This window comes from Porites lutea, chromosome 2 (assembly GCF_958299795.1).
Source record: "Porites lutea chromosome 2, jaPorLute2.1, whole genome shotgun sequence".
NCBI classification, from domain to species: domain Eukaryota; kingdom Metazoa; phylum Cnidaria; class Anthozoa; order Scleractinia; family Poritidae; genus Porites; species Porites lutea.
The window spans coordinates 16160219-16186737 of NC_133202.1; the positions used below are offsets into that span (position 1 = coordinate 16160219).

Sequence of the window (26519 nt, forward strand, 5' to 3'; positions counted from 1 at the left end):
CTATTTTGCTCTGTAGAAGCCTAGAAGAGACCTTTTCCCAATAAAGATGAAAGGGTTTGCTCCATTTCCACCTTTACGTTTTTCATACTGGAATAATAACATGTATGTGTTACGCGAGTCACGCTCGCTTCCGTTTGAGTAAATTATTGTTGATTCACTGACTGTTTAATGTATAGGATAGCTTAAATTAGGCACGTGTCGTTAAGAGATCTATTCGGAGTTCATCTTTTGTTGGAGTAGCCTTCTATCTGTTGGAGTAGCCTTTTCTTTTGATTTTACCGTTTCTTTTACGCATCGCTAGGAGTTGGACAGCGTAAGCGATTGTGATTTCAATGTTTTATTCGTTTTAGTTTCCGAATTCAAGCCGTATTTTTATTGTAGTCTTTATCTTGTTGTCGTAGTTTTTCCACCACGTGCCATAAAGTCAATGTAATGAATCTACGAATAAAGAGTTAAGTTAATTCTACAATTGTGGCACTGAGGTAGTAACGGCGTCTCTCGAACGATCCACCACATCGTACTCGGGATCGCGACAGTATGCACAGCTTATGAAACACTGTAGTTTCTACAAAATGATTTTCCACATGTGGAGAGTGATATTTTATTTGATAGGTAGTGAAAACATTTTCTACCTCTACAGGTCCACAACTGGGGTCAACTTTGAGTTTAGCCTTGAAGTGCACCTCCTGTTCCTGAGACGAGTTTCCTGTTTATCAATTCAACATGACATCCAGTGAGTTATCCATTTAAAAATCTAACAGACTAAAGCGACTATACTGGCATGTTTTTTTTGTGTGGGGGGGTCATGTGATTTGGCGATCATGGCTTGAACAAATTTGCCCTATTGTACAAAGAACAGACTATAGTGCAATAATTACGTTCCATCATAGAAAGTGGGAGCTACAACTAGGCCTGGCACAAGGTAACAGATTTTAAACATCAAATGGATAATTGATAACGAAGGGACATTCCACGCGTGACGTCAACATGGCCGGATATTGGCCAAATTCTTTTCCGTCAAAATGCCAAAAACAAAAACACTGAGGCCGAACAAGCTTGATAAATAAAGGAATTACCATGAGACCAAAATACCAGAATAAAGCAGGAATTCCGAATAGACAAGATAATCTATTTCTCCGCATATCTTCACGCATCGCCATAGTGCATGGTTAACCAGGAATGGCCTAATGAGTATCATATTTACCTAAAATTAACCAGTCGAACCTCCTACTACTCAGACTATGAGATGAATTTTTAGAGACAACATAAAACTACACATATCGTAAATTCGGAATCGCCCTCTCATATGAACACATCCAAGATTTTACAAAGGATTCAGGTGAAACGTAGGATCTCGGAAACCGGGCCAGCCCAGACAACTGGGCTCATGTAAAGGGGCCCTAAATCTTCGCATTTTGGGTGGTCGCTTACGGGAGGTTTACAGTGCGACTAATATAAACGGGCCACCGAGACAAGATTGACCAATCAGATTACAGGAAAATAACAATACATTCCGAGAAAGTTAGTTGTCAATCATAATCGAAATAAACAACATGGATCGAAATCAACCAATTACAACGTACACGTGTGACCTTTTGAACCGGCTGAAGAAAGCCCGTTTTTCCTGAGAGGTCTGTTAGAGTGAATGACGGCGGTAAAAAACGTAAACGTTATTACGAAATTGCTGTATTGTAAACGTAATATACGAAATTGCTGTTAGATGACAAAATAACACCTGGTGTCAAACAAATTTGTCTCCTGGGTGTTACATGTAAAGTTTCGAATACAAAAACATGGTCTGGTGAAATATTTTGATTTTTTGAAAAACGTTTGCTGCCAAATTGAATATTTTAATCTGTGCTTTGAGAAAATTGTTTTTCTTTTTTTTTACCGCCTGCTGATTGGCCCACAGCCAACTTTCTTGGAATGTATTGTTATTTTCCTGTAATCCGATTGGTGAACTTTGTGGCCCCGGTTACAGTAGTCGGACTGTAACTGTAGTGAAGTTAAGCGGGCTTAGTATAATTCCTCTTAGAAACCTAATACCCTCTGTTTACTCACCTTGGTACACTAAGTTGTCAGTTGCAGGTGTCTTACTTGCTGTAGCAGCGAGGGAAGGTAACTAAAAGGCAAAACCACAACAGCGTTTTAAATTCATATCCTTACATTACCATACAAAGAGATGTCTTAATAACACCAAATAGCAACAATACGTGAAATAATTTATTACCTAGTAGGCACCAGCAGGATCATGTAAAAATCGAGGCTCAGCAGATTTAGACTGCTTTTAGACTTTTCAATGCTAAACGCCCTCGGCTTAGTTAAAAATAGAACTGAAACTAACTGAAGGGTTTTTGAACGACTAATTATTAAATATTGCGTTATTTTGGAGAAAAACTAGCCTGTTCTACGTGTTCAGGGAGTGGACAGTGAGCGGCGAAGGATCAAGGGATCAAAAGTTTACAGGCTACTAACAAAACGACGATAAAGTGAATGAAGTTTCGCTGAATATATTATAATATACCTCGCAAGAATTCCTGTTGTCGTGAATCGAACACGCCGCCACCTCTTGAACAATTTGACCCTGAAAAGAACTCCCTATATCAAAAGAGAACAAGGCGCACAGCATATTTAAGGTAGATTATGCCATATGTAATTTCCTAGGCTTAGCCACACTCAGTTGTGTTGTGTATCACTTGTATAATGTCCGCTTCGATCGCGAACAAATGATTCTGTAAATGTGACATTTGCGGTTTTTTTAGAAAAGTAAATAAAACCCTAAGAAACGTGAACACTTTAAAAAACTTTGCTGTTGTGGTTTTTTTGTTGAGTCAACCGGGCTCATGTAAAGAGGCCCTAAATCTTCGCATTTTGGTGCTATAAACGGGGCCACCGACAAAACGTTGACCAATCGGATTACAACAACAACAAGACGCTACGGAGCGTACACTTCGGCGTCGTGGTTGTGGAACTAATTAATTGTAAATGCGGAGGAATAGTAAGAAATCAAATATGGTAAGAGTAAGGTGATAATTTGTGAAATTATTGGATTTGTCAGGATATTCTGAAAAGAGCAACATCCAAGAGGCCTACTTGCCAAAAACTAGCATTTCGGGACAAATTGTCTCCGAGGTATTAGCCCAGTTATGCTCTGATGACTCCATACAAATCCTTTAAAAAAAACAATTCTCTATTTTTCTTAGTCACATCAGGCTTCAAAAACAGCATAACAGTCTCATGTACTGATTAAAGATATGTAAGGCATGGGTAAGGAGTCAATTATGTTGAGCATGGAATTGGCTAAAACTCAAAGTCACGAGTTCGAATGTTTTGAGGATAATTATTCACTGACTATCAGCACTCAGGGATGTCGGATTAACACAAGGAAGTTTAACACCAAAGGAACATAGCCTTTACAGAGCTTTAAAACACAGCATCCACCAACACAAACTTGACTTGAACTTTGAGTAAAACTAAACAGCCTCTACCAATAATAACAAACTCTCACTTGAACTTCAGATATCTTACGGCTTCCACGAACTTGTAGGCACAGAACCTGAAAATCGACCTTCGTCACACTTGACTAAACACAGTAGTCCAGCTCGTGGGAAAAAATAACTCGCTTGGAACTTGTATACCGTTTGACATAAGGCGAATAGTAGTAGCTTTTCGACATAATTTATGATTTCAGTAACTGATGCAAATCTGCTGACTCATGCTGAAGTGTAAACATGCCCTAATTAATTATTCATGTATAATCCAAAAGCGTAGAGAACGTTCGAGAAAGTCACGCAACGCATGAAAGCAATTTTACTACGTAACACTCAACAAAGACAAAATGTCTTGGTGCAGCATTTTGTAACTTTAAATTCATCATAAAACAGTTCGAAAGGAGGGCTCACTCGTGAAATGTTTTTCATCACTCGAAGAGAAATTTCGTGTCTCTGCGCGGCAACGAAATATCCTCTATTTATTCCTCGAGTAATTAAAGACTAAACTCAAAGTGATCTCAAGATATCACGAAGTTGCCTGCGTGCAGATGTCTCCTATTTCCGTTGTTGCACGCGGAAAAGGGACGTCTGCGTAACGCCGTCGCTAATCGTGTTCCAGCGTCCCGCTGGGTTCCCAAGATCTTGGGAACATGCTGTGATAGGCTCACCCACAGTGCGCATTGTTTGACATAACGCTGATTGGTTGTTATCGAATCTGATCTGATAATGTATGCGGTGATTTATGTAATCGGGGTTTTCCAGCCAAAACAAATCAAAACATGTGCCATTGTGGGCAGACCGTTTGAAGAAATCTTGTGCGAGGCCGCGGAAAATTTAAGGTGTACAAGGAAATTATTTCTTTTCAATTTACTGTGCATGAAACATCACACAGTGTCTGAGAAAACTACAAAAGCGGCGTGGACTTCGCACCAGGCAGGCATTTCGGAGAAAGCCAGCCAAAGAAACTAAAATCTTTATTTGGCCGTAACAAACAGAGGTCAAAGAAAATTTAAACACTTTACAACTACATCTGAATTCAAATCCTATCAGGAACACCCACAGAAGCATAAACCACAGGAAATGACTACTCAGTATGCATGTAACAAACCTGCTTCATGACCTCTAAATGTAAGACTTAGTGCGGCAAAAACGAGATTTACTCAGTCAAAGTTGAGAATGCTGCATGCACTGTGTGGTGCTAGTAACCTTCGCGCGAGAGAGAAAAGAAGAAAAACCTCTGTTCAAGCAGACTCTCAAGGTCACGTTTCGCATTATCACGAGCTTATGATGTTGTGTTTGGCCTGTCAACTCTTATTTCCAACCGGATATTATTTCACAATTTATGCGAAATAGAATACCCTGCCAGCGGGATGCTGGAACACAATTAGCGACGGCGTTACGCAGACGTCCCTTTTCCGCGTGCAACAAAGGAAATAGGAGACGTCTGCACGCAGGCAAATCACGAAGTAGTCCCGTCTCATTTCGTGAAATAGTTGAAACAAGCCGAAAAGTCACGAACTTGCACGCCCAATCTTGTCGTGAGACTAGTGCATCATTTCATAACTATTTTTCATATCCCAAAACTACCTTGGGTCGCAGTAGCGCAATCGGCTAATCCCTCAACTTAGAGTCTCCTCTGATCTGATGGGTCACACAGGTGAGTCGGTTCAAACCCCGGGAAAGTCAAAATAATAATTCTTTCTTCCTCGAAAAAGTTAATAAATCAATCAAAGAAATCGATGTGTTCTCGAGATATCTCGAACTAATTCGGCTCTCACTTCGTCAAATAGCCGAATAGAACCGAAAACCTACAGACTTTACTTGCCCAATCTTGTCAAAAAATTGCACCTTTGATACATTCCTGAGCGTCACGAATCCTTTACTTCGCGCTCCGCCGAAGTAATAACTTTATTTATCCACAGTTAAAAAATCATCAGGCTAAGTGAACTACTACAAAATTAACTGTAAAAAAAATTGTGCCTGCTTTACATGATTGCCATGATTATCGACATATTTTTTTAAAGAGATCACTGCAGCCGTGTTTAAAAACGGAAAGAGTTTGCGCTTGCCGCAGCTCAATAGGTAGACTATTCCACAGCACCGAACCTCTGTAGCTGAAATGGTTTTTAACATAATTAGTACGGGGCAGTGGAAGAGGTAGCTTGCCCTCAGAATACCTGAGAGAGTAACCAGAGACTTCATTTCGATAAGAAAACAACGACTTCAAATATTGCGGGGCAAGGCCATTTAGAGACTTATAAACCATAGACGCAGTTTGAATTTTCCGTTGAGCCTCTAGCTTTTTCCAGGCTAAGGATGTGAAAAGATTGTCAACGCTGGCATCATAAGGAGAGAAGGCTAAGATACGGGCGGTGCGATTTTGAAGTTTTTGCAGTTTAGTTGCAGGGGATTTGTTACAATTCCCCCAAATAACGCTACAGTAATCAAAATATGGTTGCACTATGGTGCTATATATAACTGAGAGTACTTCAAATGTAACAAAAGGCCGATTTCTCTTTAAGATACCAATGCCAGAAGCAATGTGTTTAGCTATATTATCGATATATACATTCCACGACAAATTCTAATCCACATAAAGACCAAGAGATTTAGTAGATACAACTCGATGTATAGGGGGATTATCGATAAAGAGGGAAGGAGGTGAATTGAAAGTCTGCAACCTTTGCCTAGACCCGACTAATTCCGTTTTAGACTTATTAAGAGCGACTGTCTGTAAATATCGACCAGAATGGACTTTTTGTGGCGCAAGTTCAAAATTCGGATTTCGCTCAGTTTTGGCTCATCGATAACCTTTAATGAGTAATGAAACATGCCGTAGTTAGTTTTCCAAAATAACGTGTTCTTTAGTTAAAATTCGAGAAAACTCATTTTGCCCATTCGGAGCTCAAAATCCACTTCCGGTAAAGCGAAATTTTACACAAATGTCATTGACTCGAATGTCAAACCTCGACGATTTGGCAGCCATTGAAAAACTCGAATAGTTTTTATGACGTTTTCTTTCTTATAAGACGATAAATTTGACAAAGTTATAATAATTATGTGGCCCAAAAGGTATTGTTAAAAATAGGCCCTATTGACAATTTCTACCGTTCAAAATTATAGGGATAAAATAATGCAAATTTTTACGATGCGCTATAACTTAAAATATCGCAAATTGACTCTCTACGGCTTGACTAGGCCCCAATCTATCAGAAAATCAAAACAAATCTCTGGGCAAACGATTTTAAGAAGCCCGCAAGACCTCGAGTTCAACCCTAATTTTGCGACATTCTAGTGGTTAACTCAGCGGTGCTAACGACAGATACGCATGCCAGATCACATGCCAAATTCCAGCATACAATTTCTATTACATCTTTCAATACACTTAATATCCTATTTGGAAGGGTCATTTTGTTTGGATACTATATCTAATGCAGAATAGCCCAAAGGTCGGCTTTTTTGAGCGACGTCGGTAAGACGTCGACGACCGAGCCCAACGAAAACAGACTTTAAACAAGTACAGTGGTGTGTTTTATTAATTTAAGCATCCGTCAAAAGGCATAAATACGTTAAATTTAAGACGGGGTCAACCAATGTAAACTAAGTAGAACACATTCTTTTCTCTTGCGAGTTTTCTCTTTCAAGTAATTATGTTTTAGTATACATGTACGTTTCGATGTATTAGTATCGCGCTTCTTAAGTTACTTTGTAACGAACGTTTCAGAAAATATTTCACAAAACTCGTTTCGATCGACGATGAAACACCATCATCAAAAACAAATCGCCAAAAACTTTCCTCTACAGCAAAACGGAAAATAGAAAAAAAAGTGGCGTTTTACACATGCTAAAGCAGGAATAGTTGCAGCGTGAGTATCAGGCGTAAGTGGACAGTGAATAGTGGACAGTGGCGCGAAATGGGGAACGGAGGAAAACAAACGTGGAAGAGGGTAGGAGGGAGAGAGTAGGAGGATCTTCCGTCCTCTCTCCCTAATCTCTCCCCTTTGCCATTTTTTTCTAGCTCACTTTCTTTGCTTTTTCCCAACTATCTAAAGGCCTCATTTCCTACTTTTTATGGTATATATTCAATTTGAGCGCCGAGCACTTTCGGCGCTTTGTTATTGATCAGCAGAAACGGATTTGGTAGAACTAACTTTTCAACTGCTTTTAGACGGCGTAACTGTCTTTTTCTCTTTCTTGTTTCTTTCTTTTCTTTTTTTTTTTTTTTGACAGTTTCTATCGTATTTTTTAGACTAAGTTTTCGCTTCTCCCCCTAGTCTCTCTCACTCACTCTTTCTCCCCGCCTCTCTGCCCCAGACACGAGGGAACGACCATTTGTTTTGCTTCAGACCATTCGTTCCACTATTCCGCGTTCTTGGCTTACGCAAAAAGTACGGCCTGTTTTTTGGTCTGAAAGACTTTGCCCTGATTGACGTTTTAGTGTCATGGAAACTCTAGCTGTAATACTGAACTGCAGGTGACAGGTTAAAAGGCTGAATGTTCCTTTCAACAGCGTTTGGAAAGAGAAAATCGCCTTTTTCACAAAAAAAAATAACAATAAAAATAGGGAAACAAAATAGAGTATAATACTAAACCTAAGAAGAATCTTGTAACGAACGAATGGGAACACCTAAAAAGGAAAGAGAGACTTAAGGACTTTTCTCATCCTCCGTAGCCTTAGTCCATGAAACTTAGACGCTCATGGTACCCTCTAAAATGTCTTTCCTCATGCTATATATACTAAGGATAAGCCCCTTGGAAGGCACTTACTGAAAGTTTAGCTAATGGTTATGCCGCTGAGGCCTTCAAACCCTGACTCTATTTAAGACAAAAACCAGTCATTTCATACCCTGTTTTGTGAGACAAAAGACGATTTTTGTTGACCCTTTTAGCCCATTTTTATTTTTCATACAGAATCATTATTAATTAATTGGAATTGTAGAACCTATTTAAGAATCAAGCCCCCACGCCAAAACCTTACCTTTGTCTTCGTCACAAAACCGAATTAGACTAAGAGCCTACGTATATATAAGTACCGTGTAGATCTCCGGAAGAATTATTTGTAGCCAGCCCTCAAAACCCTAAGAGACTTCGCCTGCCGCCGGTAAATATATAGGAAGGCTATTCCAAAGGACTGCTCCAGAAAAACTACTTTTCTTAACATTTGTCTGGGGTAGAGGATTAGCGAGTTTGCCGTTGGTGTCTCTTAAAAGGTAACTTTAGATATTGCAACGATCTGCCATTGCTACGATCTACTATGCACTTAACAAGGCCCTTAAAGGTACTTAAGATATATTACGCATAGTCTTCGATACACCAGCCTCTCATGATCACCGCTCTTTGACGAAATGTCCCTAGCGGCAGATAGCGATGAGAGGAAGCTATATCGCAGGCTTTTGAACACCAGGCTTTTCTACTTTTTACCCGGCCTTCCTTTCAGGAAGAGACGGGTATAGTTCCGGGCTGGGTTTTTCCTTCGTTGTCGAATCGCCCTCTGCTCTTTACAGCACATGCCTCGACTAGCGAAATATCAAGTGATCGATTTTCGGCAAATTCATTGGCTTAGAGGCAAAATCCCCTTGACATGTTGTCGAGAACAAAGGGCAGCTTTTTTGTCAGTCGGTAGAGTTAACGTGGTGGTTTTGTTGCCTCCGTGAGAGATCGACAATTATTTTGGTCGAAATGTTTAGTGAAATGTGTTGTCTAGAGGAAAGTGTATCCCGGAACTGTCGGACAAACACAGTAGCTACATCCGTTTAATCGAGATCGGCGTTGCGATCGCTGGCCGTGAGAAGAAGTCATTCTAAAAAGGTGGGTAATTTTCACTTTTTATGTTAAGCGCAAGTCTCGAGAATTTATATACCAGTTGAAGAATACTACTAGGCTTTGTTCTGGCGAGTAAGCGTGTACCGAGGTGTAAGGAAGAAGCAGTTTCGTAAAGCGTATGAATCGTTTTTGTGCTAAATTGTACAACTTGACTGTTCGAACTGTATAAATACGTCCACACACGTCACTGTAAACACCTTACAAATGCTTTATAGTTTTCATGCTTTATGCTTTATAGTTTTTATCGAAAAACAGTAAGACACATTAGAAAATTTAAAAGCAGAGAAATTGCTTTGATTTAGTAATATAGCATGGTTTGCACCTAGTTGCAGGAAAGTGACAGTCAATTACCGTTTCGGTGCTTTAATTTTCATTATTATTCATTCAAAATATATTTTCCCAATTCTGATTGGCTAAAAGCACAAGCATAATTCACCATAACAGTTACTGATGACCAAATCTGGAAGAATTTTGTGTTTAACGAGGAAATGACGTCAAAAATGCAGCCCTCTACAGGTTAAGGCACCGTTAACCGAGAAGACCTGGGGACGAGGTTGAGTTGTTTTCGTTGTGAAAAAAAAATGGCGCACATTTCACTCGTTTCAAGAGTAAGAACTACAGCTGGAACTAGGCGAAATAATAGCTTAAAAGATGGCAAAAACAGCAAGAAGACAACTCGGAGGGCGATATCTGCTATTTGGAGAATATTTGTGGAGCTGGACAAACCTAAACGTACAGTATCGGAGATGAACTTAACATCGATACAGGTAAGCATGTTTCAGCTGTGTTTTTAAACTAGGAATTATTTTGAATGAATAATAAAGCCATTAATGAATTCGGCTTTCGTATAGGATAAGAAGAATTAAAAAGATCTCGGAGGGATAACACCCTCCTCGATCTGTTTAATTCTTCATATCCTACTAAGCCTCATTCATTAATTGTTAAAAGCTCAAAACAAACAAATCTGACTGTTCATCATAGAGCGGTTTTCACTTGATTGTCGTAAAACCAAAACCAAACCAAATACCCTAGCCAACCAAAGGGCGTAGTAAAACCAAAACCAAACCAATTCCTCAATTACTTTCGACAGTCAAGTGAAAACCGCTCTAAAAGTTTGTGCTTGGTCCAAGTCTCGTGCTTCCCGGCTGTCTCGGTATAAAAACGGAAACTTACTATATCAAGGGAAAGAAATATTCTTCGATTTTTTTTGCTATATATGGATTAACTTGTGTCGAGCTCGCACGGAAGCGGCAGGTTTGTAAAGCACGTAGAGTTGTTTCATGCTAAAATTCGACATGATTTTGATTGATCAAACAACATCTTATTGTTAAATTAAATCAAAGATTACATGTAAGCTTATGGCTCTTTAAAAAATGGACGACTGACTACTATCGAATTTCGATCTTGCAAAGCTCATTGAAATTTCAAAATTATCTATGCTCGAAAATTTTTTTCTTTGCTGTGTTCAGCTACTATACATTACTACTTTACTACTATACTTGCAATTAAAAGGATCTATACTACTACACTTGCAATTACAAGGATCGACAAATCGATTTTAATATTCTGCATTTAAATTGGTTTGGGGATTATCCTCAACGAGGTACACAGTATAGGTTTGGGTTTTCTGTGGTTACTTCTTTGTTTGTTGTAGAATCAATAACAAGGCAATGAAATATTGACATATCCTTTACTTGTTTACTTTTTTTTTCAGAGAAGATGAACTTGATCCCAAATCAAGCGATAAGAGCAGTAACACTTTTCGAAGTTTTCTTGATGATGAATTAACTAAAAGAAGATGCCGGTAGTTTGCCTTTGAATTACCAATATCAGAGTGACAATAAGATGAATAAAGATCAAACTCATGGGAAAATCTAGGCTTTTTACTCCTCTGTAGCAATTCAGCATGTACAATAATCACTTCAGCAACCAAAACAAATTTAAATTCCTGGCATAATTATTCCAACCATTATGCTTCAATGCTTCAAGGAAATTAGTTTTTATAAACCAAATGACATTGTTTGGGATGGTTTAATATTCGTAAATATCCCGCAATGCAAAAATTCATTTAGTTAACAGTTTTTGTTTTTAAATTTTTTTCTGTTTAATATATACCATTTTTGAGGGAAATCGCCAGTCTGAAACTGAACATGAAAGTGTGTGACGCTATCCCGGGGACGCTATGTGTTGTATCTAAAGAAAATGCTATAATCAATGAGAATAATAGGTTTGCCAGAAGATTTACTTTCCAATGGCTTTTAATCTGCCTTTAAGTAAATTATCTATCGGTAACGCTGGCGTGACGGGCCGTGTAACGCTATTTTTAACCACTGGAATGTTGGGTGCGATTTTTCGCAAAATTAGGGTTGAACTCGAGGTCTTGCAAGCTGCTTAAAATCGTTTTCCCAGAGATTTGGTTTCGTTTTCTGATAGATTGCGGTCTATTCAAGCCATAGAGAGCCAATTTGCGATATTTTAAGTAGCATTAGCGCATTGTAAAAATTTGCATTATTTTATCCCTATAATTTTGAACGGTAGAAATTGTCAATAGGGCCTATTTTTAAGAATACCTATTTGGCCACAAAATTATTACACCTTTCTCAAATTTATCGTCTTATAAGAAAGAAAAGGTCATATTCGTGTTCTTCAAAGGCTGCCAAATCGTTGTGGTTTGACGTACGAGTCAATGAAATTTGTGTAAAATTTCGCTTTACCGGAAGTGGATTTTGAGCTCCGAACGGGCAAAATGAGTTTTCTCAAATTTTAACAAAAGAACACGTTATTTGGGAAAACTAACGACAGCATGTTTCATTACTCATTAAGGGTTATCGAAGAGCCAAAAATGAGCGAAATCAAATTTTGAACTTGTGCCGACCGTGGGTCGATATTTACGGAAAGCCGCTCTTAAGAGCTAGATTATTAGTATTAACCCACTAATTAACTTTGGCCAGGTCCTCAATAAGAACACGTTCTAGATGTGCCACATTATTACCGGCAAAAGTCAAGTGTATCGTCTGCATATATCCTGTAATGAACATTTGTGTGACAGTTCGGCAGATCGTTTATGTAGTGTATAAAGAGAAAAGGACCGAGGATGGTTCCTTGTGGGATACCGTAAGTTAGATATTGATCGCCAGAGAGGGAACCGTTCACAATACATTTTTGTCTCCGAAGATTGAGATAAGGATTTAAACCAGTTGTAAGAAGAATTTCTAACACCCTAGCGATATAATTTAGATAAAAGAATGGAATGGTCGACCGTGTCGAAGGCCTTCTTTAAGTCAAGAAAAACGACTCCATTAACATTGCTTTTATCAATATAAAAAGTCCTGCTGTCAACAGCCTCTAACAGGGCAGTGACATCTGAGTGAAGCGATCGAAACCCTAACTGCTTTCTGGAAATTAAGTTATGTTCGGTTAAGTAGATATAGAACTGATCATAAACGATTCTCTCAAAGACTTTCGCTACAACAGGAATTATAGAGATCGGACGGAAGTTATTTAAGTCGACGCTTTCTCCTTGCTTGAAGAGTTCATTACAAGAAAATAATACAGGGAAAGATAGTTGTCAATCATAATCGAAATAAACAACATGGATCGAAATCAACCAATTACAACGTACACATGCGACCTTTTGAACCTGCTGAAGAAAGCCTGTGTTTCCTGAGAGGTCCGTTAGAGTGAATGACGGAGGTAAAAAACGTAACGTTTTCGTAAATTTTTGACTTGAGGTCGTGATGTTATTGCAAGAGCGGCAATGGTAGCGAAGAAATTGCTGTTAGATGACAAAATAACACCTTGTGTCAAACAAATTTGTCTCCTGGGTGTTATATCTAACTTGGAACATATTGTTATTTTCCTGTAATCCGATTGGTCAACTTTGTGGCCCCGGTTACAGTAGTGGGACTGTAACTGTAGTGAAGTTAAGCGGGCTTAGTATAATTCCTCTTAGAAACCTAATACCCTCTGTTTACTCACCTTGGTGCACTAAGTTGTCAGTTGCAGGTTTCTTACTTGTTGTAGCAGCGAGGGCAGATAACTAAAAGGCAAGACCACAACAGTGTTTTAAATTCACATCCTTACCTATATCAGCGACAGGAGTCCACGGAAAAAAGATTACCATACTAAAAGATTTCTTAAAAACACCAAATAGCAACAATATCTGATATAATCTATTACCTAATATGCACCAACAAGATCATGTAAAAATCGAGGCTCAGCAAAGTACGTTTAGACTTTTTAAAGCTAAACGCACTCGGCTTTGTTAAAAATAGAATTGAAACTCTAACTGGAGGGTTTTTGAACGACTAGAGTAATTATTAAATATTGCGAACTTTGGAGAAAAACTAGCCTGTTCAACCTGTTCAGGGAGCGGACCGTGAGCGAAAAGTCAAGGGATCAAAAATTAAAAAAAAAAAAGAAAGGAAAAGGGAAGGCTTTGAACAGGCTACTAAGAAAACGAAGATAAGGTGGATAAAGTTCCGCAGAATATATTTATATACCTCGCAAGAATTCCTGTTGCCGTGAATCGAAAAAGCCGCCACCTCTTGAACAATTTGACCCTGAAACGAACTCCCTATATCAAAAGAGAACAAAGAGGGCAGCACATCAAGGTAGCTCATGCCATATGTACTTTCCACAAATTGTATAATGTCCGCTTCGATCGTGAGCAAATGATTCCGTAAATGTGATATTTGCGGTTTTTTGAGGAAAGTAAAGTAAAACCCTAAGAAGCGTGAACACTTTGAGAGACTCTATTGTTGTCGGCTTTTTTATTGATTAAAACTCAGGAGGGCGGTTTCAGAAACTTCCCTTAAACCTACTCTACTAACAAAGAAGATCAGCAAGGCTTGCAGAGTGAAGAGCCTACACCTGTCCTTAAATTCTTTGAAGCTCGTTTTGAGCTTGTTTCGACTCGGGTCGTCCGTACATTGACCCTTAAATCCAGCACCAACTTTGGAATCTGGTCGAAAATTTGCCTTTTCATATTATCTGGACGATTTTTTGAGGTCAAATTACAGGCATCTCGATGTGGCAGTTTTCCATGAATCTCTGAATACACAACTGTTCACTTTGCCTAAACTCGTCCCAGGGCTTTTCCTTTCGAATCTTAGAAGTCCTATTTTCAAAAGTGGTTGCCCTTTTGCCCGCCTTACGCGAAATGTCTGGTCAGTAACAAAATTTCCCTTGAGGCAGATCAAGAGGCCTAGCGGGGTACTCCAGATTTCAGGTGACGGGGATTAGGTTTTTTGGGGACCTGAAATTTTCGGGATTTTTTGGGGGTAGGAAAATTTGGCAAGTATTTTTTGGGGTGGATTGATTTAAGTAGGGACTTTTTTGGGGGTATTCAAAACAATCTCAAGACTCGTGGTGGTGCCCGCGTATGATAACTTCAGAAGGTACGATGAGGAAACAAACACAAACATTCAATTTATATCATTCAATGCCTCCTAAAACATTTCAACGCTCGGAAGTTCGGGGTGCTTCTTGGTTAGCACTTGCGACAAAAAGCACTATCACGGCTTTACGAAGACATCCTAAAAATTACAGAATTGCAAAAATATTACCTTTTTTAAATTACGCTTTTCCCTTTCGTTCCATCTCAATTTTTTCTTATTTTTCCCTTTACCACATTTCTTTTCCCTCTCCACCACCACCACCACATTTCTATTTTTCCCCCACTGAACAACGGAAATGTGGAGAATGGAAATGTGGAGGTTGTGGTGGAGGGAAAACAAAAGAAATGTGAGAGTAGTGGTGACGGTGGAGAGGAAATAAACAAAATAGAGGAGCGGCGAAATCACTGAATTGCGGCAGAAAAAGGAATGGGGCTGGCGCGTGTAAAAAGTTTTGTTTAGTGCTACAAAGAGCTACAGTCTCAGACAAAAATACTTGGAACACTTCCACTGAACGTTTTTTTTCTCCTTTTCGCCCGTCTCCTCTCTCTCCCAATGTTGTTCATCGCAGTTGACACACCAAATCTTGTACACCAACATACGGAGTGTGGGGAGACAACAATAGCGCAACAACTTGATTTATACTACTCGTCTGTAGTTTGTCTTAATCTTATGTATAGGCACCATTTGCGCGCCAAGAATCAGTAAACCGGAACTGGAACAATTTGTTGGACAATATAAACAGCAGGAAACAGAACTTGCATAATTACGTTAAGACTCGGTGATTTTAAGTCACAGGCGAGTTACTGCTTATTCCTTCGACAATATCAATCAACCAATGAATGCTTTTCTTAGTTTTTAGCCAAACAATAAAAAAAAGCAAGACATTCATCGCTCTTAAAATAACTAGAAAACCTGTCCAACAGGTTAAACAACCTAAAAATAGCACATGACCGTACTTAACGAGATTCCCCCGCATTCTATTTATAGACTAAAGACAAAAGTGAATGACGTTATCGGCGTTCCTGCCGTCTTTAATGAGATTCCTGTTCAAAAAGGAATAACCGGTCTTACTATACTACTTGTGCTCCATGCGACAGTGTGTTTGACGTTATTTTCTTCAACACAATGTATAATTAGACAGTTATTAGTTTTAGTTTTTATGATATCCGGAACAATCAAGGTCAAGGTAAGTAGTAACACTTACTAAGACCTTGATTGTGCATCACAATAGTCGTGTCAATATAAGAATATAAAGGCCCTTTATTTGCTTTACTCATAACAGCCATTTAAACAATTACAAAAAAAAAACGATTTAAAACCAAAACGCGGCCAACCCTGGCTATATCCTCAGCTCCCCTTGACAACCTCGTCTCTTTTCTTCCCTCAAACATAATAGTGGCACGTTGGGAAAGTCCATCTGTAGAAGAACTCGAGTCCATCAGCAAGCATTCGGACCCATCTCAAGGTAAATAGTTGGTCTCCGATAGTCAAACCGCGGTGATGATTTCTAAAGCGGTTCAAAGTCAGTTTTCAGCTATTTTGCCCAGTGTGATTCGCGAACTTACACTTGCAAAGGCAAGTCACGAGCAGCCAAGATCTGCGCAAACTTCCCGGTTAGTCGCTGGGTCAAAAAAAAAAAGGCTTGAGTAAAACTTTGATTCCCCAGTCAGCCGCCGGGTCAACACAAGGCTCAAATTATGATTGTTTAGAGGTTACTGAAGCGCCTTCAAAGAAAGCTAAGTCGTCAACAGCTGAAAACGATGACTGTAAAGACGACCTCACCATTCCTGCTGGTTGCTGGGAACTTTCTGGCCTTTTGAACGTTTTGTTCCCGTGCGACCAAAGGCAAATTACCAAAGATTTTTCCCATGCAGCAGGCGAGAATTTACCGTGTCTGGTTGCCCTCTAAAATCTTTCCGAAATACGGTAATGCTGTAGAAAGGGAGAAAACAATAGCGAATAGATTACGGAGGGCAACCAAGCGCGGTAAATTCTCGCGTGCTGCACAGGTATGTGGTGTAATGCTAAACTCGAGACAATGCGAAATCCCAGAGCAAAAACTTAGCTAGATCTATGACATCTCTTCAATATATGCTCAATTTTGCGCCTACGTTAGACAACTTAAGTTTTAAATCGAAACGAAATTCGGGGATTTTATAGTACACTGATCAACTGCAGCACTGAATGTTTTAAAAGAAAATCTATCGAGGAATAGACCTTTTTACCGATACGGCGGCCAATTGATTTAATTCGATTTAAGGAGTATTATAGGATGTCCAGGGGGCATGAGCACATTTTGTTTGTATTTTCGAGCGCTTTTCGGGACATTTTTTCTTAAAGTTTTCTCAGAATAAGATTGTAATGGGAAGAAAGATACTTGTGCCGTGTTTGGATGTAATAATGATCGTCTTTTTCTAGTTTAGTATTAGAAATATGGTCTTTCACTGTGTATTTCTCGAGAAAAAGGCGATCATTATTACATCCAAACACGGCACAAGGATTTTTTTCTCATTACAATCTTATTGTAAGAAAACTTTACGAAAAAAGGTCCCGAAAAGCGCTCGAAAATACAAACGAAATGTGCTCATGCCCCCTGGGCATCCTATAATACTCCTTAAATCGAATCAATTCAATATGGCCACCGTATCGGTAAAAAGGTCTATTGTGGTTTAACCGCTGTTTTCGTGAAAGTAGCCTCAGAAATTACGAAAAGGGCTCAGCATTGCGTTTTACTGATTTTCATGTTTTTTCGAAATCGCGCAAGTCTAATTGTGTTTAACCGGTTGTAGAGTGCATAAAGGTCATTTGCAAAACGAATGAGTGATAAAAACGTTTCGGACACATCCAAAAAGGAGCAAATTTGTCTACATTAAGTCCAGTCTTCAGCTCATGCATAATTCCCTTTTTGTAGAAATTCAAAGATATCTCGAAATTCCTGTTATAGATTTTCGTGAAACTTCGCACGACAGGAGACAGCACACGTAGCATAAATCATTTCCAAAGAAAATGCCGATAACGGCAGAAATTCGATTTAGAGCTAAAACTATTTTGACCTCATTGTCACGTGATATTTACTCCCATCGCCAAAAAACTAATATCATAATAAAGTTTATTTGTGTTTACAATACAGATGAACTTGTTTAAGTATAAGAGATTCAAAAATGGAAAGTGTACCTTCAAAAATACTAGGTCAAGCCACCTTAATGGCCCATGATTTACGCTTCCCTCGTTTTCACCCCGAAGGTGTTTCTTTTAACCTTCCAGCGTTGACTTAAAGAGTTCCTGTTGGTAAATCTCTTAAAACCTCCTTTCATGCAAATTTTCCAGAGAATGAATTAATTTCTCTGTCCATGCGCATGTCTTAAAGAATATGAACTGTGTACCAAAGCCTGCAGGCCAACAACTGCCTCTGAACCAAACAAGTTGTTCCTCTCAGTTAATAACCCACACAAGCCACTTAGGTCAGCTACCCTTTCCTACTGGGTAAAGAACTGTCTTTTACAGGTAGAGGTCAATACGCAAGTGTTTAAAGCTCACTCTACCCGTTGAGTCTCTACTTTTGCAGCAGCTAGAGTAGGCATTTCTATCCCAGAAATAATTCAGTTAGCTGATTGGACAACCAAGGCCACCTTTAAGAGATTCTTCTATCGTTCGGTGTGGAATCTTAGTTTTGGCTGCTCTGTTTAAAACAGCACTGCAGTTGAGTTCTAAGACTTTAAACAGTACATGGGTGTATTGAGACGACTATTATGATGAACAATTTAGGATTATGCAAGAGCCGCTTGCAGTCTCATGAAAAAGCATAATTGTATAAAATAATAGGAGGCGAGATATAACAATGTAATTCCCACCCTCCATCTTCCCATTTGTTTTTACTAACAGTTACTGATCCCTTTCCCTTACAGGTTGTTAGCCAACATTTCATTCACTCCGCAAAATGAAGAGGTTGTCATGGGGCGCCTGCGGATATGATCAGGGATGACCTCGTTTTGCTTTGAAACCGTTGTTTGTTTGTAATTCTTTAAATAGTTCCCATGAGAGAAGCAAATAAAGGGCATTTACATTGTTATCATGAGACGAATATTATGATGTACAATTATGCTTGCACAGCAGGCTGCAAGCAGCACTTGTATAATCCTGAATTCTTTCGGGTATCACATGTCATTATTGTTTAGATATTGTATGACTGTCCCAAAGGTATTTGTGCACGATTGTAGGTTTTGAATGACACGTCCGGCAGTATTACAGGTTAGTCACTTTAGAAACTGCAACCCCCAAGCCTCTCTCCTTTTCTTTCCCTTTCCAGTCCTACCCAAGCGCATTTATATCCCTTCCTCAGCCTCCTCGTACCACAAAGGACGAGCTGCACAGAAGAGAAAGAAAAAGCACTCTCGAGATGCTTTTTCAGTGGGCCACACGTTTTCCATTAAATTCGAAAGTTTGGGCTGGATTTTCGTCTGAGCCCGCGGATGATCTGAGTAGAAACAGACAGGCAACAGCCCCAGCCAAGTCGGTAACTTGAGAATCTATGACTTACAGCCCTTTAGATTAGGCAACTGCGAGGCATTTGCGCGCCTTGTCAGTCCTGGGAATCGGCATTTAAGCAGCTTTTGAGCGACCCGGGGGTTGGGCATTTGCCAACCCGGGGCTACTCCAGGGCCTTTCACACGCATATGACTCGAAACTTAAACATAACTTAACATGGAGGAATTAACAGGAAAAGACAAGCAGACTGGCTCGTTTTTTAGGGACTAGAAAACGTATAGAGGTTTTAATTGGTACTTTTACTCCATTCTATGCATTTCTTCACTTCTTATCAAGCCAAAGTTAACCAGCGATACACGTAAGTCTTGATCTTGTCTTGATCAGGGATTTGAATATAATTAAGTAACGATAATATTCAAATCAGCTTATTTTACAGCAGTGGAAATCATGTAGTGGTGTCTTCGTTGACGTCTTTAAGTTAAGATTAGTTGGTTAACAAAGTGTTAAAAGACGGACAGGCAGACGCACAGAAACAAACAATCCTTCATTAAAATGCTGAAAGTGGAACTACTCTACTGGGCAATGAATGCGAATTGCTGCAGTCCGGTGGGTTTGATACCAGGGAGTGGGGCATTTGCCCTTCTATCTGCCACGGGGGTATTTCACTGTTTAGTGTTCCTGCCCCGGGAATTTGCCAGCCACGAAGAAAAAACTGCCAATGTTCGGGGGTTAGCGCAGGGGACATGGGCGCTGCTGGAATTGACTGATACATATCTTTGATATCAACGGAGACCTTGCAGTTTATAAAGATTTGTTCCGTTTTACGACTCATTGTTGGATAGTATTTAGATTATTTTTATAAAGTTAAAATTTTGGCAAAAAATTCTCAAGGCTCTTCACTGTTTTTCCAGTGAAAACCGTGACGAAGATGGAAACTGACAAAAGTTTGATCGTCGCGCAATGCTTCAAATTCAATTATAGCCCCTACTATAAACTAGGGAGTAATCAGGGAAAAAGGCTTTATAAAGAAAATGCCCTAAAATACCTCTGTCAATGTGCATATTAAAAACCGCAAAGCAACATTTTTTTTTACCTGATGACGAGTAACCACGATCAGTTTCACCTCCTGAAGCATCTGGGGTAGTTATCTGGTATAGTCACAAAATGATAGAACCAACAGTTTGGCTTAAAAGTTATAGTGCAACTTAAACATCAGGGCCGAGTTGTTCAAAGCTGGGTTAAGATAACCCAGGGTTGGAGCGAGATTTGAATTAAGATTTGAAAGCTTAAGCATTTCAGTTTTAAGTCTTTTTGTCTAAGAGTTGATGATTGGAAGCTGTTAAAATAACAGAGAAAATTATCCGAGAAAATGCTTTTGAACACAAAAAAAGGAAACCGGGGTTAAATTTAACAATGAGTTAAGCGCTAATCGGCCCTCGAACAACTGGGCCCAGGTCGTTAAATTTGTAACTAGTAGTGATAACAGCAAAACGTATAGCACCCTTATTCGCTATATTCATTTATTTGAGTTGAAAAAAAAATATTGAAATTAACAAAAGCAGAATAGAAACCTTTTTGTTTTAGGTCAGATCGTTTATAGTAGTGGAGAATTGAGTGGGTTACTTCATACATTTATAGCCCAGTTATAAAGGCCTACATTAATGAAAAAGATCGATAATCCCATTCTTATTGCTATGGTAACAAATGATGGACGGAATTCAAACCTACCTTCAGTAGGAAACTTCCTTACGTACAAAATGTAAAAACAAAGACACACCAAATCCTTCTAAACACTAATAACGTGATTTTGGACAAGCTTTTCGTTACACGTAAGCTTTGCTCTACGTTTACAAGGCGCCATTTTGGGCACTTAACGAAAATTCTGGGTTTGGATTCCCTGGATTTACAGGTTAAGAAGTTTGGGCTCCCTATAATTATTTTTGTTACAGAGCTCGGTGCACTTCTTGTACTTTCACTTACAGGAAATTGAGGAGAGACGTCCGTGGCTGTGCTAAACAACTGATCTGAATTTGTCAAATCTTCCGGCAACACACCCCGTACATCCTACCAAAGAGGTAATTTTGTTAACTTCACACTGGTGACAAATTAGTTATTATAAAAGATTGAAGTAACATTTATTACTAAAACTAGATCAGACAAACTGATTATGCATGTGAGGTTCCGAAAACAACTATCCCAAAACGAACTTGTCGCTTACAAACCGATCACCAGTATACAAAGACTGCTAGCGGACGTTATTGACAAGGACAGACCGTCGACCGACACAGACTAAAAACTACGACTGCCAGGCCACTTACATTGGTGAGACTGGCAGAAACCTTAACACAGGACCGACATAAAAAACGAGCGAAAAGAAATGGTCAGGCTAAAAATAAAATTGCTCATAGATCGACATTTAGTACAGTCAAACCACCGTATCCACTGGAACTCTGCTGAATGAATTACGTACAGGTACTCTACTGACTACAACCAATGACTCACTTTTGGTTTGCTTACATTCGAAGAAGAAACGCATATGAACTCTTCAGTCAGCAGTTACCGGCACCAGACAGACGACTTATTGACGATCTCAAACAAAACTTACCATGAAAAACCGATAATATGGCCCACAATACAGCGACAACTGGGATATAACAATGAAAAAGGACGGACCAAAACGAACCACGAACGTTTAGATACTTCTTGGGCTAACGACAAATAACAACAACGCTTAACTAACAAGCGATCAATAACATTACGATTTAACATCACGACCAATCAATTCGATAATAAAAAATAATACCATCAACTGACACTATACAACTCAGTTACAACTCAGTTAACAACAGTCCTAACTACAACTTAAACCTATGTCATGTCAGGATAATTGATTATACCTTCAAATCGAAGGGGGACTCCTTATCCATGTCAAAAAAATCTAAGCCTTTTAAATGGTAGAAGTTGAGTGGATCCATTGGATCATACTGGTAATCAGGATTGTTTCCGCCCGGTGCTGAAACTGGAGAAATAAAAGTAAATTAATAAAAGCAAGGAACTCGTCCCAAAAAGCTCAGAAGTGTTTACAGCTTACAAGTAAAGGAAATGCCACTAACTTTACTATTTTGCTACAAACTCGGGTTATTTGATTCTTTTGTGGGAGATCACGATACAAGAGTACATTGGCTATGAGTCTTTCTACACCACGAGTGTTTCTTAACCCTCTAACTGAAAATTGTTGCAAAAATAAAGACGAACCAGTTTAATAAAGAGCCAAATCTTGGGTGATGCATGTACAAGTAAATTAATACAGCCCTTCACAACACTTTGCAAGTAAGTGGCATCGAACCGGCCGCTGAATTTGCTCATTCACCTTAGTTTTTGCTACAGGCCCACTTAAATAAACCACCACAAGGAAGTAAAACGTTTGAAAAATAAAATTTATCTCTTGCATTACACCACGCGAAATACAACAATTTATTACCACGTCGGCTAATAGCTGATCAGTTTCCCCACTCGTTCTCATCTCTTCATGATAAAAGCTAGGGAGAACCTCAGGCAGTCGGAATGGGGGATTTGAAACTTTTTTACAGACGATTTGTAGCACTAACAGCACAATTATAGAATTGTAGAGGTTGCACATATATTTTGTGCTGATAGAAAACCGAAGGAGATGCCAATGCGGCGACTTTACTAATATCTCGCACTGTAACACTAGGAAACGGATAATTATAGCGGAGCTCCTTGCGCGCGCGAAGCGCGCGCGAGCGGAGCACCATAACTAAGATAAACTACCCATCCGAGAAATTTTGGTTATGACGTCAGCGTACGTCCGTCCGTACGGACTTTCCGGGTAGTGGAAAGTAGTCCGCATGGACTCTTGGGGAAGGGGAAAGTAGAGATTTTTTGGCGGTAAATCGTATGGCGCAACGTCGCGCAATTATATCGCGCAACTGGTTTTGAAAAAAGAAATTTCAAAGCAACTTAGCAAAAAGATTTTTCGACAGAGCCTTTATAACTTTTTATTACAACTTACGAAAGCTATTATGTCAACAAACAACAGCAGAGAGATTTTAGCGTGTAGACGACAGGTTTTAAGCAGAGAGCAAAGAGAAGGTGAACGGTAGAGAACAAGAGTCAACACGCGTAGAACAAGCGAAGACGATCGCCAAAGAGAGCGCGTTAGAAGTAGAAGAAGAAGACAAAATTTTAGCGAAGAAAGTCGGCAAGTAGAAAGAGTCAGAGCGAGAAGAAGGAGAGAAAATTATAGTGAAAAACGCCGGCAAGCAGAACGAGACAGAGCTAGAATGAACAGACAAAGGCAACGCGAAAGAGAAATACAAAGGCAAAGAGAACGGCAGCAAAATAATGACATGATGACAGAAAGCGTTGTGTTAATGTCACTATGGCCCCGCGTTATTAACATTTTGATTTCAAACTGATCTCGGACGCGAAAATTCAGCCAGTGATTTAAAAATACAAGCAGGGAAGACAGAGGCTTTTCACTTTTCTCACCATAGTCACGCGTTGATCACGCTCTACGACCGTCCAATTTTTATGCTCTGATTGGTCAAAATTTGACAGGTGAGTTCATGCAGAAAATTTATACAGCATCTTGAACCTTGTTTACTTTGACACCTGAAGCTGACAGAGTATTTTGTCAACTTGTGATGTTTTTTATTGTCTTTTTCCACTGGATGCTTAAAATGAAATACAGCTGCTATCAACAGTCTTCTTTGATTCATGGCTGGTTTGTTTATTGAATTTTTGGTTGGGAAATGCGCCGGTTGTCAAAGTTGGAAATCCGATTTTGGATGCATCGTTTTCGTTTTTCACCTTGCTGGATGCGGGGTTGAAAAGTCCCTCAAGCGATTCTGGCCTTACTTGATAGCTTTCAAGAGCTGCATCTCGAATGGTAAGCATGAGTTATTATTGTATACAGTGTATGTTTGTTTTTTTATATCTAATTTCATGAAGTCGAGCGCAGTTTATGAGGCTAATTTATGCACGTTTGTATTAAGATCTGAGACAATGATCTGATCTAGTATATATAAGCTTACAGAGCTTTAAAAAGCCTTTAGTCGATATTTTCTTTCCGCATGTAGAATGAAAAAACGTTCCGAAGAGTATTTAGTTATAATTTTGGCTGTAGAAAGAAAGCTTTGAGCGATTTTCTTGCCTCGAGTTCATCTCTGAAAACAGTAAACACCAGAAGGCCGGCTAAAAGCTTTAGGCTTAAGCGTAAAGACTCAGGATTTTTAGAAACGCTTTAATACTTGTCTTCGTGAATGTAAATTGTTGTCTATGTAAATGTTTCACCGAATTACATTTCTTTTATTGATTGTGAGTAGTCTCTTGCAATTTTAATCGCTTTGCTGTTTGTTTTCAGTCGTTCATAGACAACGCTTGTAGGAGTACTCAAAATGCCGCGCGTATCAAACGGTTTTTAAGATTACACATCGTTATAAAACCATTAAATAAAAAAAATAAGCAATAAATTCTTTATTATGTTGAAGCGTAACTCTTTTAATGTTCACTGAAAATTTGGCGTTTGTCAAAAGTGACAACCGGCTGGCCGTCTAGGTGATTTTGGAAATTTTTTGAACGGTTTTGCTAAAAGCCCACGCGTGCTTCGTACGGTTCTGAATATTGAATGAGTGCAATTTGTCTTGAAAAATTGTGAAATACTGCATTTTGTCTGAGGTCTGTATGATAAAAACAGCGCCTCATATTACTGTTTCACCTCAGATGTGATGCATAAAAAGTATGAAATGTTGGTTTACACGCTCCCAGAGTTGTTGGCAAGATTTTGTTAAGTAAACTTGTCGAACGCAAAAAATTCGGCCTGATTTGTTTTTTCCATGATTTCGTTTTCCAGGCCTAATCTACTGTGATCAAGAGCTATTATGGCTCTTAAATGTGATCGACCATGATTGCTATTTTTTGGGTGTATATATACCGGCTATCAATTCGATGTAAGATTTTTTTTCACTCTAAAATCACTTAGCCTTAGCTTTCCCTGAAAAGTCACATATGTGCCCTTAAGTTAACTGATTTGTGGATTACAAGTTTATTGTTTGATTTGAATCATAAATTTATTAATGGGAGCTTCGCTTTTAACCCTGGCTAAATCTATATATTATCACTTTTCAAAGGACGTAATTGTACACATACAGTGGTAGGGTCTCGGTCCTTACCTGCTTCGTGAATAGATTGGTAATCCTCCGACTCAGGCATAGTAATTTGTGTAGTGGTGCACTCTTTAGAAAACTGCATTTGACCTCCTTGGGTAACACTGGACTGCCCAACACAAGACAATGATGGAGCACCACCATCCGCCATGATATGTCGAGCTGCATCCCCTTTGGGAAATGTCGAGGTTGTAGTTGATGCAAATGATGCAGCAGGGTTACAATGCCACGCTTGAGTAGGTGAAGAAAGAAGTAAAACCAGATTACATCAGCAGCATATGTTTACAATCATGCAAAGAATCAGAACCACATTACAGGAACGAAAAACTTAATGCTATCACTTTTTCAACTTGATAGCAAGGGATCATTCTCACGCTGAAGGTTAGGCTTGTTTCCATGTTGGAGCAACATGATTGATCCGTTTGAACGGGAATAAAGTTCAAACTCATTCTACATTTCTACAGCAGGTTGCATAACATTTGGCGAAAAGCTGCTCAGAAAACTACTTCGACTCTACCCTTCTGAGAACGCAAATTTTCGCAGCTTTTATTTGAAACTTTCTTTAACACTGTCTTCACGTATCCGTTTTTGTTTTACACAGATGTTTTTTCGCTATTTTGACGACTTTACGTCGTGCGTATTGGAATTGTACATGGCTGTTCCACACGCATCAGTTCTTTTTTCCAGATTTTGATCCCATCCTAAAATTCCCATCCACCTCTAGTATGCAAAGTCTTTTGGGCGACAAATGTTAACTACTAAGCAATTTCATCTTTGTTTAACCCACAACATTTGAAAACACGCTTTACGGTTTTCAGACGAAGTGTTGATTTTAAGAGTCTACGCGGAGTAGCACTGTCATGAAGAGAAACAATAATAATAATAATAATAATAATAATAATAATAATAATAATAATATGCCCTGCAGGTGTGGGCATTAGAATAAGCCTGACGTAAAAGGCAAATAAACCCTGAAACACCATGAAATGCCAACCACCTTAGTCGTGCGAACGACCAAGGAGTGCATCCCTTGGTGGTCTGTGGCATACAATCGGATAACCTCCCCGATAAAGAGACCACAGACTCTGCTCAGGGAAGTAACGGTCCTGTGGATGACCAGAAGAATCAGGGTA

At 39.2% G+C, this 26519-nt stretch overlaps 1 pseudogene; it reads right to left on the reverse strand.

Moving 5' to 3' along the window:
* Nucleotides 1-5493: 5493 nt before the first annotated feature.
* Nucleotides 5494-25537, reverse strand: LOC140925706 (uncharacterized; annotated as a pseudogene).
* Nucleotides 25538-26519: the final 982 nt, after the last annotated feature.